At 55.1% G+C, this 13,798-nt stretch overlaps 1 protein-coding gene across 8 annotated transcripts in view; it reads left to right on the forward strand.

Moving 5' to 3' along the window:
- Positions 1 to 2,958: 2,958 nt before the first annotated feature.
- Positions 2,959 to 13,798, forward strand: part of NCOR2 (nuclear receptor corepressor 2) — a 264,349-nt gene continuing 253,509 nt past the window's right edge. For all 8 annotated transcript variants that reach the window (XM_075434969.1, XM_075434975.1, XM_075434976.1 and 5 more), the window contains exon 1: positions 2,959 to 3,235. The gene's annotated coding sequence lies outside the window, so the exon portion shown is untranslated. The remainder of the gene's footprint in view (positions 3,236 to 13,798) is intronic.

Here is a 13,798-nt window from a genome sequence, read left to right on the forward strand (position 1 = left end):
AAGCCAGAACCCCGTCGCAAGGGGCACACCGTTGCTGTCTGGTGTTTGCAAGGCCGTTGTTTCAAAGCCAAGGTCGTCGTTCTTGCTCTGAGATGGGGAAGGGGTTTGCTTTCCCGGGATCAGCAATGCCATACAAACACCTCCAGCCTCCTGCGTTAAGGGGAGTCACAAGTTCCTCGTTAGGAGGTTGTTAAGATGAGGGTGATAAAGACAGGGTCTGGGCCGGAGGGGTTCACTGCTTGGTCTTGACCCACACTTGAAGTCACTTAGCCCCACAGCATTGGGGCAGCCATAATTTTCAGGTATTAATGGCTAATTTGGGTATTATTTGGGGTATTATGGGATTACTGGGTGCAGTGGTTTCGCATAATGGTTTTATAAACACCACTGGGGTCTGGTAGCTGCCACTCACAGCCAGCCAGGCTGCCAGCAGATGAGGAAATGCAGAAGGAAATCATCCGCTGTATTCTATGAGCAAAGCCACGGCGAAAAGCCCATATTCACACTGCGACAACCACCCAGCGATCCCCTGCGGGACCGTGGCCTTCTGGACCGTAGGAACACAGGCAAAAAATCCATCTGTGCTCTGGCAGGGCATTCAGCGTCGCTGGAAAGCGTGTGCAACCCTACGGGGTTTTTTTAAGTACATTTGATTATGACATTGATCTAAGACCACTGGAATCGAAAAGCCTGGCTCCTGGCTGCTGTAATATTAATGTCTGGGGTCTTTTCACCTTGGTACAGGACTTGCCTTCCATTCATTAAGTGAAACGGCACAGATATAGAGCAAAAAAACAGTAGCTCCAGAAATGCTAAATGGCTGGAGCAGAGACACCCCGCAACGCAATTCGGCCCTTTATCTTCCCAGATAATCGCACGGTTGAGAGGAGGATTTGATCTGCCGCTTTGCTCCACAGGACGCGCAGCCTGCGAGACGAGCGCTTGCAAACCAGGGCTTGAACCGCACGGAAGGCGCTGCCCGAAATCGCCAGGCACGCAGCGGCCGTGGGCATGGGACAGAAACTTCTGCTGCTTTTCCCGGCACGTCGGGCTCCTTCGAGGCAATGTATGAAGTTTATGCGTGCGCCTGCACTGACATATCGAGTCGGGTGACAAGGTGACTTAAGGCCTGGGACAGTGCCTCTGCCCCGTGGCACCGCAGCCGTATTGGGGCAAGGGATGCCGTGAGGCACCCACCTTGCCGCTCCGCTCCCGGGAGAAATGCTGCTCGGGGAAGGAGAAACAACCAGTGGGGAGATCAGGAGTCAGGGGACCCTGTTCCTGCCCACCCCTGCCTGCGTTTCCCGCTGCGTGCTGGAGCAGGGATGGAGAAGTGGAGGTTTGCAAGATGCTTTTCACAGAATCACAGGATCACAGAATGGTTGGGGTTGGAAGGGACCCCTGTGGGTCACCCAGTCCAACCCCCTGCCGAAGCAGGGTCACCCAGAGCAGGCTGCACAGCACCGCGTCCAGGCGGGTCTGGAATATCTCCAGAGAAGGAGACTCCACAACCTCCCTGGGCAGCCTGGGCCAGGGCTCCGTCACCCTCAGAGGGAAGAAGTTCTTCCTCGGGTTCAGCTGGAGCTTCCTCTGCTTCAGTTTGTGCCCATTGCCCCTTGTCCTGTCGCTGGGCACCACTAACAAGAGTCTGGCCCCGTGCTCCTGACACCCACCCTGCAGATATTTAGAGGCATTTCTAAGGTCCCCTCTCAGCCTTCTCTTCTTCAGGCTGAACAAGCCCAGCTCCCTCAGCCTCTCCTCATAGGAGAGATGCTCCAGTCCCCTCCTCATCCTCGTAGCCCTGCGCTGGCCTCTCTCCAGTAGCTCCTCATCTTTCTTGAACTGGGGAGCCCAGAACTGGACACAGCACTGCAGATGGGGCCTCACTAGGGCAGAGCAGAGGGGAAGGAGAACCTCCCTCAACCTGCTAGCCACACTCATCTTAATGCACCCCAGGATCCCACTGGCCTGTTTGGCAACCAGGTTTCCAGCGTCTGGTGTCACCCATCACCCACGGCAGGGATGTGGGGTGGATTTGCCCAGACAGGGGCACCCACCAGCGGGGCAGAAACGGTGGTGGCTGCAGGGGCATGACCTTCCTCATCCCCTCTGGGAGGGTGGAGGGGAAGATAATTGCGAAAAGCTGGGACAATAGCAAAAAGCAGAAGCTGGGCTGTGAAATTGGAGGACGGGAATGACGTGGGAGCGACCTGGGCTGCCTCAGCGCCCGGTTTCTCCGGGCAGTTGCTTGTTAAACCCTTCAGATTCTCCCGCAAATAAACACCCCCGGGGGAAGGTTTTTGATGCTGCCGGGATCGCGGCGCAGACCCCGAGCCAGGGCTGGGAACGTGCACCATGGATCCTTCTCCTGGAGGCCTCTGCCTTCCTTCTCTCGGGGTCAACCCGAGGTTCCGTGGCTCTGGGGCTGCGGGACGGCCCCCTGGGCTGAAACCTCGCTCCGTGGCAGCACTGAGGACGCTGAGCGGCCATCGCCCTGCTCCGCCTTGGCGCCCGGGATGGCACCGGGGGGGATTTTGCTGGGCCGACTCATGGCGAACCCTTGATTTTCACCAGAATAAAAAGGTTCATGACACGCAGAGGCACTAACGCAGCCGGTGGCACCGGTGAAGCTGGGAACCCTGACACAGCTTGTGCCACCGGTGCCACTGGTGGCATTGGCGACACTGGTGCTACTGGTGGCACCGATACAGCCGATGGCCCCGATACCCGGCACCGGAGACCTGCCGGGGTCAAGGGGTGGGTGGGGGGGGGTCGGTCGGGAGGTCGGTGGGGCGGGCGCGGCCCCTTTAAGGCGCGCGGGCGGCGCGGCCCCGCCCCGCCCCGCCCCGCCCCGCCCGGCCGGCTGTGGGGCGGCCTGAGGGAGCGCCGCCGCCTCCCGCCGCGCCGCGCCGAGGCAGGGCCGGGCAGGGCAGGGCGGGCGCTGCTGGGCCGGCGCTGCGGCGTGAGGGGCGGCCGGGCCCGGCCCCCGGGAGGGAGGGCGGACGCACGCACGCACGGAGGGACGGACGGACGGACAGACGGACAGACAGACAGACGGACAGATAGGCAGACAGACAGACAGACAGACAGACAGCGAGGCTTGCGGGGAGCTGCCCCATGGCTCTGGATTTATAAACACGGCGCGGATGGCGGGGCCGGGTCCCCGCGCCGAGCGCTGCCCCGCTGGCCGCTGAGGCGGGAGGCGACCCGGGAGCGGCGGCGATGGGGGGAGCAGGTAAGGCTGGGGGGGGGGGGGGGCTGCCCCGGGCGGGGCGCGGAGCGGGCCCGGGGCCGCGGGGCTCCCCCGCAGTGCCAGGCCGCGCTGGCGGGCCGCTCCCCGCCAGGTACGGGGGGGAGGGGGGGGAACCCGCCGTTACGTAAAACCGAAAATGTGCCGCGGGGGGAGGGGGGAAACTTTCTTGTTTTTAAATTATTTTTGTTGTTTTGTTTTTTTTTTTTCTTCCTGTTTTTAATCCTCCAGGGAAAGCGCTGCGGGGTTCGGGGTGCTCGGGGCGGGGGGGAGCCCCGCACTTCGCAGAGTGCTGGGGACAGCCTGTCCGCGGGGTGCGGGCACCCCGGGGGCCTCTTTTCACCCCCCTCCTTGATTTATTTTATTATTTATTTATTTCCCTCCTTCTCCTTTCAGTTCTGCTTTATTTTTCACCTCTTGCCCCAAGGGCCTTTTTTCACCCCCCTCCTTTATTTATTTATTTAATTTTATTTAATTTATTTATATATTTCCCTCCTTCTCCTTTCTCCTTTATTTTTTGCCTCCTGCCCCCCGCACGTATCCGAAGCTGGTGGTTTCGCATTGACAGGAGAGCCTGGAGAAACGCATCCTCACCCAAGGCGTCGTCTGACGCCGGGTGGGAAACCCAGCCCCGGCACCCCAGAAATGGGTGGGTTGGGGGAGAGGGCTGGGGTGCGGGAGGGGGGGCAGCGGGAGCTGCGGGGGTCCCGTCTGTGGCGATGGATGTGGCGTTCGGTGGCTGGGGTGGAGATATTTGCGGTGGGTAAACAGGGCTGGCGTCTGCAGGCAACAAGTGTACGTTTCTCTAAATCCCAGCTGCGGTCTCCGGAGAGGTTGCTTTTTTTTTTTGGTCGATTCTTATAATTTCCTCTTCCTTCTTCTCCCTCGGCCCTTCCTCCTGCTCCCTTGCCCTGACAATGCATAAAGAGCGGGTGCAGCGGGCGCGGGCAGCTGCCTGCCATGTGGGCTGCTGCCAAAGCCACTGAAGCAGCAAAACCTCGGGCCCTCCCGGGGCTCTCACCGCCCCGGGGCGCGGGGCCGTGCTGACCCCGTAAACCCATCGCTCCGGCCGCCACTTCGCACCCCACGGACGTCCCTGCCTGCCGGCGCTTCTGCCTGCGCCCGGAGCCCGGCTCCGCTCTCTGAACTCTGCGTTTTGGGTCAGCTGAAGAATTCGCCCCGGAGAAGGGTGCTGCTGGAGGCGATCTGTGCAGTGGGTATTTCCTAATACCGCCCTTTCGGCTCGCAGGGTTTATGGTTTGAACTCTGTCTGCGACCTCTCCCTCAGCGTTCGCACGAAGCAAAGGTTGGCGCTCTGAAAGCCTGAAAACGGCAGGGTTTTGCTGAATCCGGTATTTTTAATCTGATTTTGGTGGATGTGATGTTCCGCTGGTATTCCTTGGCCACGTGGGGTGAGAGTTTTTTCATTTAGCGCAGGGTTTTATCAGCAAGGTTAAGCCTTAGTTTGCTGTGCACTTTACAAAGTTTGGTGCCACTACCGATTCATAAAGGGAAGGAATGTGAGTTGGAACAACCGGGTGAGTGCTTCCAAATCGTTTGAAAGTGGCAGCAAAGCTCCTGGAGGGCTTCAGTGAAGCTGTGCTTTCCTGGATGGCTTTAGTGAAGTCGCACTTAATTCTCTGAATTTCGCCGCTCACTCGTTGGGTGATTTTTGGGACCTAGCTCAGCCCCCTGTGTGCCTGGGTCCGCGGAGGAGCCGTGCCCTGGGTGGGGAGCATGGTAAGCAAGGCTCGCCGAGTGTTTTGGGGCTGAGTCCCAGGATGCCATGGGAGGGGAGGGAAGTTCTGTGTGCGACAAGATTTTATAACTCCAATTGAGTAAGTTTCAGTATGAGAGAGACTCTTGCAAAACGCATCTAGTTTATTGAAAGCAAATGCACTCAAAGCCCGGTTTGTTGTTGCCGAAAGGGAAAAAGTAGAAGCTATTTTTGGTGCGAGAGAGGAGATGGGGCATGCACATGTCTGGGGCAGGAAAACACTGGTACTTTGTTCTTCTGGCTTCATGTGGGTGGTGGTTTCTGTTACTTAGCTGTGTGTTTCTGCCAAGTCGCAAAACATACCTGGTTCTGCAAACCCTGCGGAGGTCAGAGCTGGCTCTGTGCGGCTGGTACCGGGCCGGTACGAGAACGCCTCCCACGCCGGCATCTCCAGCGCTGGAGAAGTGGGTGGATGCTTCTGGCTTCACACCTCCGAGCGCCAGGGTGGTGACTGGCATTTTTTCATGACGGGATCTGGACTGAAACCATAAACTTGTTTCACGCAAGCCACCGAGCAGCTGCTGCTTGGCAATACCTTTCACTTGCTAATGGCTGTGGTTGGATTTGGACCAAGTTGCCTCGAGTGGAGGTTGTACTGGTCCCTGGAGCCATCCTGCGCTGAATCCAAAGAGGGTTTGGTTCAGGCTGTGTTCACATCTTGTAATGAGGAGATCCAGTCTGGTGAAGGCAGTTTTGTTATGATTGGCAATGAAGGCGTGCGTGCAGCTGTGCCGATAGCTACATGTGTTAAGAGAGCTGCCCGTCTCATCTCCACGGCATCTCTGGGCTGTGCTGCTGGAATTGGGTCACAGGAGACCTCTTCATCTTTCCTGACACGGCTGCGAATTATTTGTCCCCTTGATGGCTCCTGGTGTTCCTCCCGCTGCTGATTCTGGTTAGTGGCCTCTGCTGAAATGCAGTCCTGTTTGCGGTCAGGTCATCATGGGAGAAACCTGCTTGAAGTCAACCTTAATTTACATGTTAGAGATACCGTCACCTTCACAGCGCTTTGGGGAGGAGGAGCGTTACAGTCTCCCCGGTTTCTAGATGAGTGGATAGGAAAGGAGGATTAAATCGGTAAATTTTCAGAAGTGGGTTTTGGGCGGCTGATTTGAGCAGTAGCGAAGGGGCATGGGTTGGAGAGGGCCTGTGTTTGGTGTGCGGCACTGCCCATCCCTAACCCCATGGCTCGTTCTGCCCCGATTGCTGGACTTGTCTGCGAGTTGAGGCGGGGAGGGTTAAGTGAAGTTCAGTGTGTTGGAGCGAGTCTGCCGGAGAGCTGGTGAAGAGGAGTCTCCTTCCTCGCAAGTGCTTTGCCCGTTTGGCACAAGGGCTTGTGACTCCAGCGGCAAAGTGTTGGTTCCTGCCTGGGTTTTGTGCCTCTGAGCACCAATCCTCCAAATGCAGACTGCGGGCTGGATGCAGGGCTGCTCGAGGACAGAAATCCAGAGCGATGTCTGCTTTAAAGGAACGTTATCTTCGCGCAGCTGCGTTTATGTGAGCTCTGGCTTGCTTTAGTCTTTCGCTGAGAGATTCAGCGGAGAGCAGGGTCAGCTCTAATGGAGTTAAAAATGAGGTGTAGCAGCACCCAGCCACCTCTGTGATTAGCGACGGAGGCTTTTGCAGCCGCTTAAGGATTTGGGCATCGTGAGGTCATGGATTCTTGTCTAGGATGCTGTGGCGTGGGCTCCTGCATGGCTTTGAAGGGCCCTTGCTGTGTATTGACATAGGAAAGTGGTGGAGAATTGCTTTTTGTGGCTGGGCTTGTGCTGGCACGCAGGTGTCAGGGTCTCCGATTTGCCCTGTAACGTTGAAGGGATAGATCTTTGCATCACAGCAGAAAATGAAAATGCGTGTCATTGAGTGAGCATGGCTAAAGCAGAGATGCTTCATAAAAAAATGATTGAAAAGGGAGCTGGAGCTCCGGAACAGAGGGCGTGAAAATGACCGCCAGAGCCTGGGCAGAGTGAGGGAGGGATCTGGTGGGAAGGGGAGGAGGACAGAAGAGCAGAAGGAAATGAGTGATTTGGCGTTTTTGGGAAGTGAACCTTGACCTGCGCACGAGGCAGCAGTGGGACCATACTGGGAATTGAGAAATCTGGGTTGCACCCCCAGTCCCGCTGCCCACCCCAGTTGTCACTTCCCTTCTGGAGGCCACCAGTTCTCCCTGCCAGCCCGCCTCGGGCAGCTGGAGGCTCTCTGGGGTCTGGGCTGTCCCTTGTAAAAGCTGTCTGCACCATGGGAAGTTCAGAGGTGGGACGTGGTTGTGGCTGGGCAAGCAAGAAGCGGTGCTGGTCGCTGCCGACCCTGCTGCTAACGGTGTGTGCTTGGCTGCTGCTCCAAATTTGGCTTGGAGACGTCTGGAGAGAAGGGGTGACCCGTGCTGGAGGAAAAGCGATGAAGATGGAGCTGTGTGGCCGTGATTGCCACCATGGTGCTGGGGTGCTGGGGGGACGGCACAGGGAGAGCCAAGCGACCGGCACGGCTGTGTGCCTGGTGGGTGGCTCAGAGGGTGCTGGTAGTGGTTACTGCTCTCAGGCACTGAGCAAGCGTTAACGTATGTAAAGGATAGCAGCTTTGTCTAGTTACAGAGGAGGGAAGTTAACTCCAAATTAACTTTATGATCCGTGAAACTGAAGGTTATTTAAAAAAATAATAACGTAAATGGGAATGCTGAAGTTTTGCAGAGTCGCTGAGTACGCTGCTTGTTGTTTAATGCCTTCCATTTTTTCACTCCCAGTCTGTGTTTTTGGCTCGGGAACAAATTGCAAGCAATATCGGCTTACGCTTGGATTTGAACCCACGTTACTCTTAGTCAGCTGAAATATTTCCCCTTATTGCTGCTCCCATAATGTTTATTTTAGACCGGATAGAATCATGGCTTTTCTGCTAGCTGTAGGGAAGAAGCCAGTCTTTGAAACACCCTAGGACCTTGGAAAGAAATGATCTCAAAGCCGGTTTGCTTTCCAGAGGAGGTACAGCTTCATTTTCCACCGAGAGTTTTATGCAGGGCTGTATCCCAGAACCATTCGTGGCATTAAAAACCCAGGAGGCAGCAGATGGATGAATAGCTGACAGATTTAAAATCGTATGACAAACGTAAAGCATTCAGACGTGAGGCCAGGGCGGGAGGAAGGTTACGGGGGGTGGGGGTGGTGGAGGCAGAAAGGTCGAGCAAGTTATTCTGGGCGGGAGGAGATGTGTAGGCGAAGGCAGGCTCCAGCGGGCTCAGCCTGCGATGGGAAGGGGAGGTCTTCAAGGGGAGGGATGTGGCAAGGAGCGTGTTCCCATCAAAGGCAGGGAGCCCTCTGTGTCCTGCACCCATGGTGGGAGGAGGAGGAGGAGGAGGAAGGGGACTGAGTCCAGCCTCGCTGAGGCCAGGGGAGCGGGGCTGCCTGCGGAGGGACAGCGTGGCATGGGGACAGCGTGGCACGGCCCTCATGGTTTCCTCCTCTGGGCAGGGGTGCGAGGGAGCCCAGGGAGGCAGGGGATGGCGCAGGCATTGGCTTTGGTTGCTGCGGCCCCGGCTGCGGCTCTCCTGTGCGTGTGTCCAGGGAGGGAGAGCAGGCAGGATTTCCTCTCTGCGGCGCTGGCTCCCGGGTTAATAACTAACCAAGCAGTCGAGGTTTATCCTTTCATTGTGGAAGAGAATTATTTACATAATACCACTCGGCGTAATCTTTATTTAGCATTGTTTCCCTGGCGTGACACTGGACAGAGTGGCGGTGCCCAGAAATGCGGTTTCGGCCCAAATACGTGGGAAGTTAACCCTGACCGTCTGGGTGTGCCTCACCCTGCCTGTGCAGGGAGCTGGCTGCAAATTTAAGAAATACTCTAGCGGCGTGGCCATCTGCCGTGTGGTTTTGGGGACCTTTAAATCTTCTAAACTCTGTTTTCTGCAGTCTCCAGGCTGGTGCTCTGTGCTGGTACCTGAAAGCTTCTCACCCAACACAAAGTTAAGGTTTGTCCTGTGCGTGTTAGGGCAAGCGAGTGGTTTGTGTTGCGCTCTCCTGTCTCTCTACGTTGAAGAAGACAGGAGGAGGGAGATGTGTCAGCCCGTGGGTGGAGGCTGACAGGATTTGGGAAGGTTCCTGGTGCGGATCATCCCGTCGTCTGCCATCAGTCCCTGAGGACTCGCTGTCTCCCAGGTGGGCAGGTTTCATCCTCCTTGGGGAGCGTGTGATTGCAAGGTCCGGAGGCTTAGGTGGTATGAAGAGCTGGGGCCTCATTATCGTGGCGCGCTGCGGTGAAGGACTGAACCCCGGGCTTGGGTTTCAGTGGGATGCGGTGGGAGAGCGAATAGGTGAGTAGGACGGCAGGCGAAGCCGAGCTTTCTGAAAAATCTGCCTGTACCCCCAGCTGTGCAGCGCTGGCTGGAGAGGGTGGAGGGTGTCTTTCCTCTCGCCGCAGGATGCGTGGGCTGCTGACAAGCTGTGGCAAACAATGGAAAGTTGGCTTTCTTCTGAAAATATTTTAAAACCTTGTAAAAGGACTCCAGCAGCTACATTTTTATAGGACCAGGTCTCAGCTGCGTGGCGCTTGATCACTTTGTAAATAGCTCGGTCTTTGGCCTCTGCGAACTGGTGGAGCACGTACCTCCAGCGCTGCAGAAGCACGGTTAGCACGTGGTTTGTCCGTGGCAGCACCTGGCCCGTGGAGCAGAAGCGCTTTGCGGCGTGGCGTAAGTATTTGCTGCCGAGCCCTCCTGATCTCTTTGGCCGGGTGTTGCAAGGAGCTGGGTTTGCGCGGGCTGCGCGTCCCCAGCGACTGACGCCGGATTGCCCGGTGGGACGCGTGCAGTCCAGGCATTCCTGGTCGACCTTCGCGGAGGGCGATGCAGAGCCAGTGTGTCAGTCTTATGCCCGTGATGTGGACGTTACCCAATTGTGCCTGGAACTTGCTGGAACAACGGTAACTTGTTAACACCCTCCTTGAACCAATTAAACCTGGCAGGGTGAGTTTGTGTTGGATCAGCGTGGAGACGTGTGACTGCAGCGTTCCCGATCCACTGCTTGAAGCCCTAAAGCTTTGTCTACTGACTTGTCAAGCCCTTGCCGTTACCGTCATGCGACTCATGATACCTTGTGGTATGTAAGTCTTGGATGCGTAACAGCGCGGTGGTGTTTGGTATCAGAGCTGTGTGCTTGGCAGGTTTCTCCAGTCGTTTGCCTGGGGGTGTTCTTCCTGCAGCGGGACCTTAAAAAGCTGTGTCCCCTCTTGTGCTTGGTGAAGGGGGTGACTCTGTCCTCTTGGAAAGACTTGCTTGATCGATCACTTGTTTTTCTGCAGGTACCACGTCATAGAATTCCGTTAATGAACTTTTCAAGCTTCATCTTGAAAGCAGTTACAGCTTGCTTTTTTTTATTTGCCTTTGCTGCAGAGTTTTTCAAGCTCAAGCCAAAGGCTGAGCTTCGTTTCTAGGTCACTGGTCTGCCCTTTCATTTCCCCCCTCACACTGAAGCTGGCCGGCTTGTTTTGATTTGGTAATATGTGAGGTGGTGTCCACAGACAAAAACAGGCAGGCCAGTGAAATTCATGTTTCCCTGCAGCCTTGTTCCTGTTGTGTGTGAATAATAATTTCCAAATGCTAGACCAGAGGTGATTAAAAACTGTCAAAGAAATAAAATGCAGCAAAGTCTGTGTTACGGGAATCTGTGCATCCAGTGTTTTGGGACAACTCTGAGCTGGCAGTGGAAAAAGCCTCCAGTATTCTGCTTGAAGGCTTTCTAGTCTTAAATAAATGGTACTTCTTTGGGAGGTGCTGATGAGGCTGTGCGGGAGGCTGGCTGCCGCTGGCTGCGTGCGGGGCCCGGGGCCGGCAGCACTGCCTTTTTCTGCGCCCGCGCTGCGGAGGTGTTTGGGGACCCGGGCCGCAGCTGAGATGGCTTTGCTTGGCGTGGCACAGGCACCTGGGCAGCTCGCTCGGCTGCGCGCTCGTGGCTGGAGCTGCTGAGCGTGACTGGCAAAGGGTAGACGGGTGAAAGGCTGCTCTGCGGCTCGAGTGGATGCTTGAGTGGGTGTGAAGAGCTGAAAATCCTACTGGGGAGCAGTGTGCAGTGTCTGTTGCTGGCTCTGAGCAAGTACAAGTGCTTGTTATTTGCTGAGCTGCAAGGCAATGGATATTCAGAGGGTTTTATGCAACTCCGGTGTTGGGACCGTGAAGCAGTTGTCAGGTTACATCAGTTTGATGTATTGAGGATCTTTATTTTTGGAGCAAATGATCCTACTGACAGCATGTATAGGAGGTGTCAGCCAGACCTTTTTTCTTCTTCCTCTCTATCTTTTCTTGTTGGTTTATAGGTTTTAGTCTTGGCTTTGCTTTGCTCTCTTGACAGGGTAGCTGCTAAAAGATTTTTGTTGTGTTTTCTGATTTGGGATGTCTACGTGCCTTAAGATGCCACGATTAGAGATGCACGTAAAGAGCTGCTGTGGTTTTGGTCCAGAACCCAGCCAGCCGTCGGCAGCATTCCTGAGGGTTGTGTGGTGATGGACGGAGAAACACTGCAGGATTTTGGGTTTTCTCCAGCATTATGAAACAAAAGTAGAAAGGGATGTCTGCGCATACCTTAAGGGTTGTGTTTTTGTTCTAACTCTTGCTGTGGAAGGCTGTTTGCATCTTCTCCACTGAGACTGGTGCTCGTGAAATCTAGAGCACTTCTATGAATGTCCTTAAACTCTTCCAACAGCAGGTGAAAGCTGAGAAATGGGGAGTTTGGTTTGCCCGGAGGTGGAGGAGTCATGCTGCAGCGGCAGATGCGAGCGTGCAGGCTCCCCGGTTGCTCCTGCTTCCCCTGCCAAAGACCGTGCGAGTTTTGCTGTCCGTTTCAATGGGACGAGAACGTCAAGCTCCATCTGTGGCTCTTTTTTCTTTCCTGCATTTTGTTCAGTTGTGCTTTTGAAATGTCTGTGGATTTCTTCTCAGCAGGAGGTTGAATTCCCCACACAATGTGTTATTGTGTTTGTCTTGCTCTAGTTCCTTGTTCATGCGGAAACACCTTGAACCTTTGCCTGAGTTGGAAGATGGGTGCAGAGTCAGCCCCTTGGCTGCAGGCATGGGGCTGTTCCAGGAGGAACGTGTCCGTGCACGACTCTCCAGCCTTGAGTTACCCGGTTGCTGCTTGAGGTGTTAGACGTGTTTGGCTAACGCAGGCACTCCCCTGCGTTTTGATCAGGCAATCTACACAGACTTATTTTTGTTTTACGGAGGCTGATCCCTAGGGTAAAGGAGGCTGTAGCCAGAAAAAAGTGAGTGTTCACACTTGCCTTGGTGAACTTCTGGAGTATTTCTCCAATTAATTGTTAGGTAACGGAGGGTGAAATACCTACTGTAAATGACATGGCCAGGAGCACTGCTAACCTGGGGCCTGATCCCTTCTTTACTCGTTCCAGTTTTGCATAAACTTGACAAAGGCACCTGTGCTGTCTCGGCCATTTGCAGTCTGCTTTATGAAGCCTCTCAACCAGCAGAAGAAACGTCTCAATAAATACAGCAGCTTCGCCTTGCAGTCTTGCCAAGTCAATTTAGTCTGTATGTTGAGGAGGCAGAACAATTAGTTACGGAGACAAATGGGTCTTCTCTCTGTTCTGTGCTCTCATCGCACGGCCAGCTCCCAGCGTTGCGATAAGCGTAACAGTGAAATCTGTATTAAGCAACCAATTAAGGCATTTGCACAAGGTGTATGGGGGGGGAGTACGAGCTTAACGTTAACCTGCTAAGAAAGGTGGAGCTGAATCGTATCTCTGAATGGGTTTGGGGCTGTCAAACAAGGGTGATTTCTTCTGCGTTTTTCACAGCATCTTGCTGACTTGTTGTAGGCTGTATTTCTGGGATGTGGGGGCTTTGGCTGCAGAGCTGGCTAAAGGCGTCTCTACCTGACTGCCCCTCACCAGGTTCCTATCACAGCGCTTCTCCTTCCCGTTACGTTTGACCTGAGCAGTTGAATGGATGTCTTCAGCAAGCGGTCACGCTTTTGGTTGGGTTGGCACCGCTTTGGGGGTGGTATGGGTGCTGCAGGGAAGGATGGGGAGCCCGGGGACAGACAACCTGAAACCAGGGGGGGATGGCAGTAATTTACACAGCTTGATTACGTTGCAAGCCTCTGTCTTTTGCAGGAGTGAAACCACTGTCCTGAAATTCTCCTCTAACCAAAACATTTTTCTCTCAGACTTCTTCTGCACAGACCTGTGCTTATCTCTGCTGAGTCTCCCTTAGCAGGGAATAAACTGATTTAGCAGCAGCAGTGATTTCAGCCTGGAGTCATGCTCAGGCAATACTGGTGGAAGTTAGGTCCGTTTCTGCTGTGGCCTGGGCAGCTGGGAAGGTCTGTGGCCCTTGCTCCTTTTCCATGGGCTGGAAACCGACTGCCTGGTTCAGAAACGTGGCTGGGACTGCTGGTCCATGGCAGGATTTGGGCTTTTCACATCGCCCTCCAAGTCCTCGTCACTGCTTTGTGTTAGCTGCCGGCTGCGCTACCTTTGTTCCTCGAACCTTGGTGGTCCTCCCTGGGAGACTTGGGTAGTCTGGTTTGGTGCCGTCATCCCCGCATGTCCAGGGGAGAGCTGATGAAGAAGAAGGTTGGGCAGATGCCGTCCTCTGTGCTGTGTGGCAGCTTCTGCCAGCGGCAGTCGTGGCTCAGTTGGGCGCTTGAACGCAGAACAAGAGGGAGGGGAGGGTGCTTGTCCTGGGAGAGTTTAACACTGCTCTTCTGCAGGAGCTTTGCTGAATTGCAGATTGCTGTTTCTCTCCTACTTCTTTTCTAAATCTGCTGCTG

This window comes from Opisthocomus hoazin, chromosome 13 (genome assembly GCF_030867145.1).
Source record: "Opisthocomus hoazin isolate bOpiHoa1 chromosome 13, bOpiHoa1.hap1, whole genome shotgun sequence".
Taxonomy (NCBI): Eukaryota; Metazoa; Chordata; class Aves; order Opisthocomiformes; family Opisthocomidae; genus Opisthocomus; species Opisthocomus hoazin.